The sequence below is a fragment of the Lepidothrix coronata genome, unplaced genomic scaffold (genome assembly GCF_001604755.1).
Source record: "Lepidothrix coronata isolate B3197 unplaced genomic scaffold, Lepidothrix_coronata-1.0 Scaffold171, whole genome shotgun sequence".
NCBI lineage: Eukaryota > Metazoa > Chordata > Aves > Passeriformes > Pipridae > Lepidothrix > Lepidothrix coronata.
In genome coordinates, this window is record NW_016690351.1 from 1166142 (window position 1) to 1179300 (window position 13159).

The following is a 13159-nucleotide window of genomic DNA, read 5'->3' on the forward strand; positions in this document are numbered from 1 at the left end:
GCAAATGGATGCAGAGAAAGATTTAGCAAGTGGCATCCAAGGTGGACAGGGCCCCTGAGAAATTGTCATACAAATCAGTGATGGATGAGGTCAGCTACAATTCAAGTATGATAAATTTGAGACAGTAACTGAAATTAAAAAATTAGGAGAAAAAAATTGAGAACTATTTCTACCACCAGGATGTAATTGTACACATTAGTGCCACAGGAAGCTGTGGAGATAAAACCTGAAAATAAAAAGCTATGCAGGATACATGAACATAAAAAAATATGGAGTTGAAAGTAATATTAAAAATGTTTGGCTTTTATCAGCAGCACACTCAATGTAGTTCATGATTCTTTTACTTAGTATTGCACACTTCTTTGTAGACTACCACCACCAGAAGCAGCTGCAATGACAGAGTTTGGGGCTGATTTAGTGTGGCAGCTCCCATATTCCCTCTACTTTCTCTCTTTCTCACAGTAGGAATCCATCACATTCATATGCACTGGAGCAGAAATAACAGTATTTCCAGTTAAAACTGTTACACAAATTAAGCTCTGGTTTGTTGGTTGCTATTAAGTCAGGAAATTTTTTTTCCTGAGAATTTTTTTATAAAAGCAAGATGTTTCTATTTATGTTTCTTAGCCAAAATTTTGATTTAGTTAAAAATTGACTGCATTAAAAATTAAAAAGCATGAAGTTTGTTTAAAAAACATCAAATTGAGAAAATATTACCACAATTATGGTACAAATGCCTTATTGCTGTATTATCCTGTCTTCATTAGGGTCCTTGATCAAGCAACCTCTTTTTTGATGCCTTAAAATCCCTTTTCTTGTTGAACCACCTGGTGTTTCATGAGAGATGGCTGGGCCCTGACCCGCAGAGCAACAGGGTTGCATGAAACATCCAGTCATCATATCCATACTTCCAGACAGATTTTTCATTGGGGCACCTTTGGATTTCTTTCCAATGATAATTGAATTTCCAAGTAAAACATTAAAAACCAGCTTTGATATATAATTTTTAACCCGTCCTACTCATTATTATACACTTAGTATTTCCATGTGTGCTGAGGAGATGATATTATGCCTAGGTTAATCGTACATGCACTGAAATACATAACTGCATCTTGAGCATCTGCAAGATAGTTCTGACAGGTCTGGCAAATAACCTGGGAGCTGCACCAAGCCTTGTTTCCTAGTTTATCAACTGGAAAATAAAAGCATCTGATGCATCAGGGTAGTAGAACAAAACAGTATGTACTGGTAGGGGCTGAGCTAGTTTTTTATTCTTTATGTAAGTAGAATATTGCACGGCTTATTTTTCTGCCAGTGAGCCAGAAGTTCATAGGCAGTGGTGCTAAGTCGATCCAGAGGTTACTGGAAGGAATTACACTCCAGCATGTCCTCTCAACACAGTGCTGGCTCCCCCTAACATTTACTTTCTTCTCTCCACCTTCTCTACCCTTTTCATTATTACTGCTACACTCAATAAGGTAGCAACATATGTGGGTTTTTTCCCAGTCCAGCAACAGTAAGTGTTAAGTAGATGATAGTTCCAAAATGCAACGTATATATCATATTTTGTGACTAACACAATCTCCCAATCAGGACATTTTGATCTTCCAGTTGTAGCTAGGGACTTTTTCAGGAAATGATCTTTTTACATGATCTCATAAACTCTCAGAATGTCTGGTTTTGTTTCACTCTCTCTGCTAAAGAACACCAATAGTTTCTCTTCGGTTTCCCAGTGTATGTTTACCAAGCTGATAAAGACCGCAAGATGCATTGAAAGAAACATTTGGTTTACTTCATTTTATTTTGGCAATGATAAGAGTGTGGAATCCACTTTAAAACCAGGAGAAAAATAATTGGCATGTCCCTCTTATATTGTATTTTATACATGTGCACACATGAATGCATGCACACATAGATTTTAGGTTTTTTATGGGTACCTTCTTGACTTGCAGCCAAGCCACGTGAATGCAAGCCAGCTCATGTATTTAATTGTATCAGCATATAATGGCAGACAGATTTTCTTCCTTTCTGTGCTGTGGCTTGAGAAGAAGCTTTCCTAGGAAACAGGAGAGTGCATGGCAAGAGGAGTAAAACCCTGACTTCCATCCTACAACAGAGATTAAAGCACAGGCACATCCAGATGATAAACTGAAACAGAGTATTGTACCCTCCGTGTAATTTATGGAATACATGCCTGAACTAATAAACACCTTAGGGAATAGTTAGTGGCGAGTGGAAGCCTTGCTTAAGTGCATTAAAATCAGGCTAGAGTAGCTAATGTTCTGCTTTAAGTGCAGGCAACAAAACAGAAGCTAAAGTCCAAAACTCAGAAAATCTGCTGAACTTTCAGCCCTCTGTGTCTCTGTCTCCCTTTTCACACACGCAGAACCTTCTTTCTCAGTAAACTCCAAAGAGGAAATAACAAAAATTGTTTAAAAAACACAGATATTACTGTGTTGTTATTATGGTCAACATTCAACAGACTATGCAAAAAAATGCACTTTCTGCCTGTTAGGTTTAAAACTTACATTAAAGAGCAAAAAAGACTGCAAATTCTTTATCCAGTATGTTGAGTTGAAGGTAAGGTCATTACTTGCCAGCAGGCTATGACTGACTCTAATTAAACATTTTTATACCACTCATCTGCTGCTGGGGAACATGTCATTAAAACACAGGAAACAATAATCTACAGATTAATGCTATAAAAAGAAAACTTTTACACAATCTTTACTTCCAATTAAAAGAAGCTTACAAAACATTAACCCTTAGAATACTACAATATTACGCTATAATACTATACACCTAATAAGAGCTCCAGGTCAATGTTACTCTGCTAATTACCTGTTTCTTCATCTAGTCAACCCAATTTTGCACCAGTGTAAGTGTGCTTACCCCAGTTACATTCATTCATGTCATATATACTCATCTAATCTTTTGCCTCCATAATCACAGACCTTAAACTAGGATTGGTTATGTCTATTTACTAAATTTTGATTATTTGGAACAAACTTCAAACACTTTTCAGAAAAATGGTGGGTGATCTCTCTATAAATCCCCATGTCTTAGGCTAGTCAAGAGCACAGCATATTCTATTATTTATTCATTATTTATTTTTATCAACCACTGTGGTCCATCTTGAAGCAATTGCATTGCTGTTTGAAAGCTTCTCTATGCTCCATCTGCTTATAAGACCAAGTAATGTTTTGGACTGGGTTTTGGGGTAGGGGGGTAGAGGCAAAGGGGGATTTATGGACAGACACAGATTTCTGCGCTCTTGTCTATTTACCAGAAGTATGCAATTTGCTTTTGGTTGTGAGGTAATATTCAGTCTCTTCAACCTCTAGTTCTTGCACTGAATCCTCCCATTTGTTCTCTTTCCCTTCTGCAAGGAGTTAAATGTTTAAGTTCAAACCCTTTAAAAAGGGGTTTATAGAGGTTAGCAATACTACTTTGAGATGGTGTAACTAGTAACATTCATTTTGTCTTAGATTTTACAAATCTATATAGATAATCACATTCGGTATTTTTGTTGGTATGCAACTAAATTTGAGGACATTTGATTTCTATTGGTTCTCTATATATAAATATGTATAGTTGAAGAAACAGAATATTTATATTTAATGTTGCCTCAATCTGCACATTTAGAAACTTAGCACACAGTTTCAACAGTAGCATATTATCACTGCTTTTACTTTTCAGGTTTTTTCTTAATAAAAAGTCTGTCATGAAGTCCTCACTGTTACACAAGCATTTAGTTAAACTAGTTAAACAAGATCAGATTGTTGCTGGAACCATGGTGGAAATATTTACAGTAAAACTCACCTGGCTTTACGTATTGTTCCAAAGTTGAAATTCAGCCCAGTCTTGAAAGTTCACAAAGGTTCATTAGCTTATTTGAGCAAAACCCAGGCTCGTTTTCAAGTAAACTTTGGCTGATATTTACTTCTAGATAAAGGGCACAGTATGACAGTGATATGATTAAAATGGTTTGAATGAAAACCCTCTGTTCCCTCTCGAGAAGTGGAAAAGAAACATTATTGTTTCGGTTACTCATTCAACACTCATAAAATCGGCCACTCACTTTCGGAGGGAGGTTCACTGCTTATGCTCACAAATACCACGCAGCCAAAGGATTTACACAGCCAGCTAAGAAGAAAATACATCAAGTGAGCAAGGGTAAGCATCACTGGTTATTTAGGGAGTTAAAATGTCTCCTAAATTGGAATGAGCAAAGTATATTCTACCTTAACAAGAGATAAAAAGGGAAGACAGCATCCTCTAAATCCTTACGGACTTAAAACTATTCCACATCATTATCATCACTTGATGGATTTATAAATTAATTGTTTCTTATTGTCCATTAACCCAATGACCCAGATTCTACTGCAGCTCAGATCCAAACAAAAATCTTTCTAATCAGATGGGAATGGAAGATCCTTAATGAAGTTTAAGGATGCACTGAAACCCGGTCTGTCCTACCATGCCATATTGCATGTTACTAATCTGAAGAGAGTTACAGCTAGTTTTTCCAGGTTAAACAAGGGGAGAATTATTACCTCTGAGGCTTCAAATCAGTTTTCTGTCTGTTGTGATGACCTTGGCCACCTTCAAGTTTCCCTGGAGAAAAGAAGGAAAGGAAATTAATAAATAGGGATTCATAAAAATGGCTGCAGCTCTAAACAGCATCCACTGCTCTCCCTTTTCATCCCTTAGTATGAAGAAACACTGCCTCAACCATATGAAAATATAATAAAATGCATATGTTTCTTTTATATATGGAAAAGGTATGTAATTAGTTTTAGCTTAAAATAAGAAAAAATGAAGACTGGACAATTGTATGCTCACTATAAAACAGAAAACAGCAGACGGACTAATTTCGCTTAAGCTAAAAATAATACACAAGTGAAGAAAGTCAAACTTGAGTCTCCTTTTGTAGGGAGTGTCAGCTATAGATTTATCCACATTTTCCTTGGCAGCTTGGGGCAGGAATCAAACACATACCTTTACTGCTTAACAAATCGTTATCTTTACCTTTACTGCTTAGGAAAAGAGGACTAGAAATCTCAATTGAGTATATTGAACCTTCTGATTGCCCACATAATTTTCATTTCATTCCCTGACTCCACTTTGGAGACTCCCAGCAAGCTCTCTTCAAGACAAACATGGAATAGAGGATTTTAATCTTAAAGTAATGTGGATGTGAGGAGTGACTGCTCTATGACTCTGGATCTAGAAGCTCTTCCTTGGTTTGTGCTTAATGATATAAATAGAACTGAATGGATTTGTCCAAGGCATGATAATGTTTTCAGGAGGCAAGAAAAGCTTTTAGGAGACAGTCTTGCTCTGCAACCTTCTGGGATATTAGAAAACCTGATGGAAGTTTAATTTTTATATATTCAGATGTGGTCCAAACCCAGTACTACTCCTCTATACTGCCTCTCTCTTTCACAGGTATGTGATGACATCAAGGAAATTTCACAAAATACCAGGTTTGATTGTGGATACTGTTTGATATAGTGTAAAAATTACAGACAAAAATGATCTTTAAAGCACAGATTTGCTCTATCAAAAAAAAGTAGAATACACCAGTTTTTTTGTGTTTCTCCCAATCAGCTACATGCAATTTTTTACTTAAGCAAGGTAATTTTCTCTCTTTCACCTCAGTCTAAAAACTATCTTTCCTTGCAGAGTAACCGTAACATTTTTCGAGCCTAAATAAAAGGCAACTGAAGAATACATAACTTGCATTCCTCTTATGTCACTTTTCAGACATAGTTGCAGCATATCAAAAAAAAAAAAAAAGTCTTGGCACTTACACAGGATCAGAAGAAAAACTACTCTGAATCACCCTTGAAAAATACCCAAACAAAACCAAAACTACAACTGCAGCCAGATAGAGGAGTGGGAATACATGAGTGGAACAGCTCTGCAGACACCAAGGTCAGTGGAGAAGGAGGAGGAGATGCTTCAGACACCAGGGCAGAGATTCCTCTGTAGCCCACGGTGAGGCAGCTGTGCCCCTGCAGTCCATGGAGGTCCATGGGTGAGCAGAGATCCACCTGCAGCCTGGGAAGGATTCCAGGCTGGAACAGCTGGATGCCCAAATGACACTCTGAGCCTGTGAGAAGCCCAAACTGGAGCAGGGTCCTGGCAGGACCTGTGGAGAGAGGAACTCAGGCTGGAGTAGAAACCTGGCAGGACTTGGGACCCCATGGAGGACCCGTTGGAGCAGTCTGTTCCTGAAGGACTGCACTCCATGGGAGTAATCCACACTGGAGCTGATGGTGAGGGCTGTTTTCATGGGAAGGACTCATCTCATGCTGGAAAAATTCGTGGAGAGCTGTCTCTTGTGGGAGGGACCCTGCTTTGGCTGGCAATAAATTAAACTAATTTCCCCAAGTCGAGTCTGTTTTGCCTATGACATTAATTGGTGAGTGATCTCTCCCTGCCCTTATTCCAACCCATGAGCCTTTCCTTACATTTTCTCTCCCCTGCCCAGCTAAGGAGGTCTAATGACAGAGTGGCTTTGGTGGGCACCTGGTGTTCAGGCCAGGACCAATCCACTACATCAACGAAGCAAATAAAATTACAGGGTAAAGCACAAGGAGAAAGAGGAAGGGGAAGGGAGGAGCGGAAAAGAAGACGGACCTTTTTGAGAGGTGGTAAAAAAATTCTTTTAAACAATCCTTTTACTTATAAAAGATAAAACAAAATTAAAACAAGCTCAAAAATATAGATCTTCTATATTTATACCAGGTTACCCTTTGGAATACAATGACATTTTAAATCATGACTATACAGAGTAAATAGGTAGTCTAATTTGTATTTATGATTTAAAATATTTCTGAAGTGACCAATCACTGAGTGAAGAAGAAATGTAAACTCAGAATATGTGTTCAGTAACATTTTCTTAGTGAAAAAAATCTTTAGAGTCGCTACTGTTGTTCAATATTAAATCTGAGTAGCTGCGTCTGAATGATTTATGTGCTAAGTTATTAAAAGTAAATCAAATAAACACATGGGAACACTAGTCATTCCATTTGTTCTCACTAAATCCCCCTCAGGTTATTTCTTACATATCATCAATGTGGCCAAGCAGACTGCAGGACTGTTCAAGTGTCATGATAATATTTTGGCATCTCCAATAAGCAGTGACAAAGAGGAAGCCTTTCTTTGACACTCTCAGAAAATATTTTGGAAGTGTTTATCCATATAATTATGACAAGCTGTATTAATTAATACCAAAGGACTTTTCTCATGTGAAGTTCCTAAAATACACTAATCTTAGTGTCTTGAACATTTTCAGGATACATTCAAGACACTGTGAAATATTTCTATGTACATGAAACTTAAAATACATTTTCAGAGTTGCAATTCTGCTGTCTTACTATATTTTCTGCTTCCAAGTTTCAGAGTGATTAAGTTTCAAAATCAGTTTTCTTAATGAGTCATAATATCTGAAAATTAGTATAATTCTATAACCATAGAATGGTTTGGGTTGGAAGGGACCTTTAAGATCATCTAGTTCCAGGCTCCCCGCCATAGGCACAAATACCTTCCACTGTTTCAGGTTTGTTCAAGTAGAATGTCCCTGACCATGGCAGAGACAAATTAAAGTTGAACTAACCAAGTTAAACAAATTTAAAATATATCTTCAATCAAAAACACAGGCATTGTCTCAGGCTCGTTCCCAATGAGACTTCTTTGTACAGAATATTGCAAACCATACATAAATTACATGCATTTTTATAAGGATATCTTTCAAATTATGTTCTCTGTTGTGGAAACTTTCCCATACACAAAGAACTTCCATTATATTTTACTTTATCCTAATCCCAGTTATGCTTGTGACAATCCATGAAAGCTCAGCGCTTTCATTCAAACTGTGAAGGCATAGACTTTAGAGGCCTATGCCTTTTTGGACTGCACTTCTTTCAGGTTCATCTATGATGAAATAAATAGTTTGAGCCCACATTGTTTCTCAAGGAGGATTACAAAGAAATTGTCCATATATAGGATCTCAGCCAGTGAAATAATTTCCCTTTCATATCCTATCTGACCGGAATGCCAGTATGGAAAATTCATCATATTTGCTGAAGGTTTACAGGAAGAAAACATTGTTTTCGTATGAGCACATCCCCCAATTAACCAATTAACCAGTTCCCATGTCTGCCATAGACAGATATAAATATATTACTGGTTTAAATCACTAGATATGTGTTATGACCTGTAAAATTACCACCATTTCTAAATTGGGATGTATCTGTGAAACTGCCTTTGAAGAAGTCTACCCATTGCTTCTGAAGACACATCTAGTGCTTTTCAGTGTGACCCATTATCATGTAGGATTTGAAAAAATGGAGAATTAAAAGGATTTGTTTGGACATTATATTCCCACTCCTATCACTGCTTCCCTCTAAATTCACAGCTAACTTGCATACTCCAAAACAGGTTATAAAGTTGCATGGAGTTACTTCTGAGGACTAACATTGCCAAGCATTTATATTTCCTATTATTTATTAATAAAAACAGGAGTTTCACAAAAAAAGAATACCACGCAGGATCTTCTTTCCACATAAAATATTGACTTTCTTAAAAAACAACAAAACCCATTAATATCCCAACATCATTTTCTTTCCAGAGAACCTCTCCTAGTGTCCTATATAAACTGAGTTGGTTGATTCGTATTCTCAAGGACTGGGTTCTTACCTAGACTCCAAATACAAGTTACTGGGAGCCTTAATGAAGGATCACCATCCTACTCTGAAGACCAAAAAATGGCAGATTAAAATGGCAGTACATGTAGCATGGACAATTCTCTCAAGAAATTCTCACATAAACTGCAGCCAAAAAAGATATTTCAGTCAAAATTTTTCAGTATTTGGATTGCCTCTAAAGCAACAGACAATATAGAGGAAACATTTACTACTCTGGAAAAAATACCTATTTTTAAAGAGTTTCCATTTTCCTATGAAACAGAATAGCACTACCATAAAATAAAATACTCATATTAAGCCTTCTGTACTGACCAGCAGAGCAATCAAATATGAGATTATTCTTATTGATTCTTATTTCATTACATCTAAGGAATATTCTGCAGATATCATCTACAGGTTAATCTTGCAATTAAATTGACACAAACTGCAGCCCAAGACCACCTCTGAGTTTAAAATTTAGTCCTATCAATTCCAATTTGCCCAAGAAATTTTCAAATTCATAAGAAGAAATTTTAAAACACTCAAAAAATTACAATATTATGATGGTGAACAACAAATAACTATTTGCTAGTGCTACATCTCATTTCAAATGCCAGCATTCTGAAAAAAACTGACTTGCACTAAAAAAAAAAAGGAATTCTTACAAAAAATCAAAGTTATCATTGGGCATCACAAATGGTATATAGAAATTTCCACAAGTCTTTGAAAATTTTAAATAAAAATATAATGTTTTTGTCTCTATAGCACAAAGTACATGCTGTCTTTTCCCCTCCCCCTAATAAGGAAAGGTTGAACTATGCTCTGAGCTACTTACTTTTGGGTCAGCAAAGTAAAGGCACTGCTAAAATATAAGGTTTCATCTTGCAAATCTTGCAACAGGAAATGTCTGCCTGGAGTAAGATTTACATTCACAGCAACTCCGAATTTATGGTAGCAATCCCTTACACTGCAGGGAAAGTGAAGTAGAGCAAAAGTACCAAGTATTGTACGCAAAACTGTCAGAAAAGTTGAATAACTTTTTGAAACAGGCTGTTTCCATTCTGAAGGGAAAGTGGTAGGTGCCTGATTTATTTACAGAGATGTATAAGGTGCTCTCTTCTTCAGCACAAGTAATATCAAGTAACAAGAGACAGGTTTCTGCTTACTTTTCCAAACCTCTGTTAGCCAAAATGCTCTCCCACCAGCTGTAACCTCAGGGACACATTCTCCACATGGGACTAAGCTGTGTCTCCCATCCCTTTACCAGCTCCTACATCAGATTCTTTCTTCTTTTCCTCATCTCTCCTGCAGATACACAAACAATCAAAAAACAACAGCTGGGAGAACTGTTCTTGCTTCCAGTTGCCTTCAGTGAGCCTTTCCTATGTCTTGAGAGGAGTCCCTGTATGTCACCCTCTTGGGTGGCAGTAACAGTTTTACAATTGTTTCATATCCCTTACCACCCTAAAATTACATTGGTCCACTAAGTCCCTCAGGTTTTAGGAAACCTAGTTTCAGCTATAGATTTTATCTTTTTTTAATTTTCTTTTTTACATTCAAATAATCTTTATTATATTTATTTTAATAATGCATTTTAAAGCACTGATGATCAATAAGAAGAGGGTATTCCACAGAAAACTGGACTATACAAAGTAAGCATAGTACTTAGAAAGCAACCTTAGATGAATATGTATAATTTGTTAGCAGGAAGAAAAACAACCAACTAGAAGGGAATGCTATCATCTGAAAAATTCAGATGATTAGCCAGGAAGAGCCAAGAATCTTTTTTAAGTAACTAAGAGGAATTGTAAATTTCTGAAAATCTGCCACTTTGTTCATGCTAACAAACCTCAGAGCATGAAAGATAAGGCTCTCATTTCATCATTGACCTCCAAGGCACAAGTACAACTGGTGTCTGTACGGGCATATAAGAAAGTAAAACTACACTATGGATGACTTTCACGAGGCAGTGGTACTTCATTTTTTTTTGAGCCCTGAAAGCAACCAATAGTCTCACCTTTATACGTATATCTCTATGTTACAGCAGCAACAATATCATTAGGTAATTCTGACACAAAAAGCTGAGGTGGAGTTACCTCTGCTTTCAGGATGGAGGTCCTGTATAAACCCAGTTGGACTAGCAGCTCATTTCAAGCTTGCTGCTGAATTTATATTGAGTGTTAATGATCTCCAGCTAATTCTAAATTGGAGTTAAGAGCTTACCACAGAAACTGACCTTTGCTGTCCCAGAGGAAAAGTGGGAGTAAAATGATTATCTAAGGCTATTTGCGAGGTCTGAAAACCTACTTAATGCATCAATAAATCAAACAGTGAACAAAGCTGGTTCAGAAACCAGGTGTGTGGATTCTAGTACTAAACAGGTGTTTCATGTGAGAGAATAGCGTGGGTTATGTTAGACTGGATGAAATCAGCTGAACTGTATCCTCTAAATCCTTAAATCAAGATGACATTTGTTCTAATTTTATTAACACTATCCCTTCTTATAAGAATTCAGTAAAACACTCTTGGACGTGTACCTTGTGCAAAATGTGTCAACATAAAATGCAAGTAATATTTGATTAGTTTTAATGCAGTATACTAGTAATAGATAAATCTGAGTGTTTATATAGGTAGAATAGTCAAGGGCTGTCAGGAAACATCAGAGACTGCTTAGTACTCACATGTAGGATATTTTCTCATTTAAGATAGAAAAATATATCATTAAACTGCCATAGAAGAAAAATGATGGACAGAACAAAACAAGCTTGCTTAGAAAAATTAAGAGAAAGTGAAGGCCTAAACTGATTCAGTAAAATCATACTTTTTCAAACTCTCACCTCATTACCTGCTCATGTATTACAGTGGAATAAGGCCAGAGCCTTATTCTATTCCATGTTAAATAAATAAACACAGAAGTAGGTAGCATACAAACTTAGTTTTCACATCACAGACCTCTTAAGAAGAGTATATATGTATGTTCCATTGCTGCAAGAAAACTTTTTAACAGAAGACTGGAATGTGATTCTTGAGGTAAAGCCAATTCTTACAACTTAGCCACCCATATTATCAGAACCTTCATCCATACAAATTTGTCCCAGACAGTACATATCTGAGCTGAATCCCAATAATCATCCTGAAATAGTATTTTCCAAATATTTTCCAGTCCGGTTTCTAGTAATGCATTTAGTATAACCTCAGTGGAAGGAAACTTGTACTTCCAGTAAATCTTTCTAAGCATTCAGATAATATTAAATTGGGAGGAACTGTTAGGACATGGTAAAAATTCAGTATGAACCTGGACAATTACAGAAGTTGCTTAGGATCAAATAAAGTCAGGTCCAAAATGCTTAGCTTAGATCAGGAAAATTGTATGCACAAAGCCAGAATGAAGAATGATTAAGCAGCAGCTGTTAAGGAGAGGTTTTAAGGAGTACCATGGATCACAAGCTGAACATAAATCAAAGTTGTGTTCTGGGGAAAGAGGCAGGCATCACATCAGGATGTATTTTACAATATTGCCTGTGAAAGACTGGAGACGGAGCCCTTCCTGTGACTGTGCCAGGAGGCTTCTGGATGCTTGCCCTGGAAACACCAAACTGGGAAAGAAGTCTAAAAAGGAGTGATGAGAATGAGAACAGGTGATAAAACAAGGGGAAGGGGATAAGGAGACAGAGAAGGGGGGGAAAGGAGAAAGGAAACGCTGAAACTGAAGCTTCTTAATTAAGAGAAAATGGGACAACTGTGACAGTGGTGTTCAAATCAACAGAAGAAACCAAAAAGAGAACAGCTATTAAACTATTTAGAGTTTCAACAGTAAACAGACATAAAGTTATGGGCTTAAACTTCAACAGCAAAGATAAGTTATGCACTGGGGGAAGGCTAATAAAGCTATCTGGCTGGCCCAGGGAAAGTGTGGGCCCTCCATCACTGCAAGCCCTTAAGACAAATGTGTTAAGAGACACAGGTGTGCTTGATTCTCCCACTGGGGCAGGAGAGACCTCAGAAGGCACTTTCCAGCCTTAAATTCAATTATCCTCTGATTCTACAAAACTATTGCCATCATATTATTCATCTGTTTAGAAACTATATAGCCACTACAGAAATAAAATAGAGAGAGAAGAGTGGTGATGAGTTTTTTTAATAAGTTTCTTGTGATTGATGTGAAAGAAAGTCCCCGCTAGGCTCCTGGGTACCTATTAAAGAAAGCTCCAGAGGGATACGAGTCTAATATTTCCCATTTTGTCTTCTTTTTCACCCTCACTACGATTCTTTAGATTCCATTTTGTTTATACTAATCTTAGTGCATCACATCCTCCAGAGCAATTTTCAAATACATCCCCTCAGAATAGTCCAAGAGATCCCCTGAGTGATAAAGAAGCGCCAGGAATTTTTTCTTCTTTTTTTTTTTTTTTAATGAACATGTTTTTGAGTTAATAATATGCTGAGGGAGCAGCTGCTCTCAG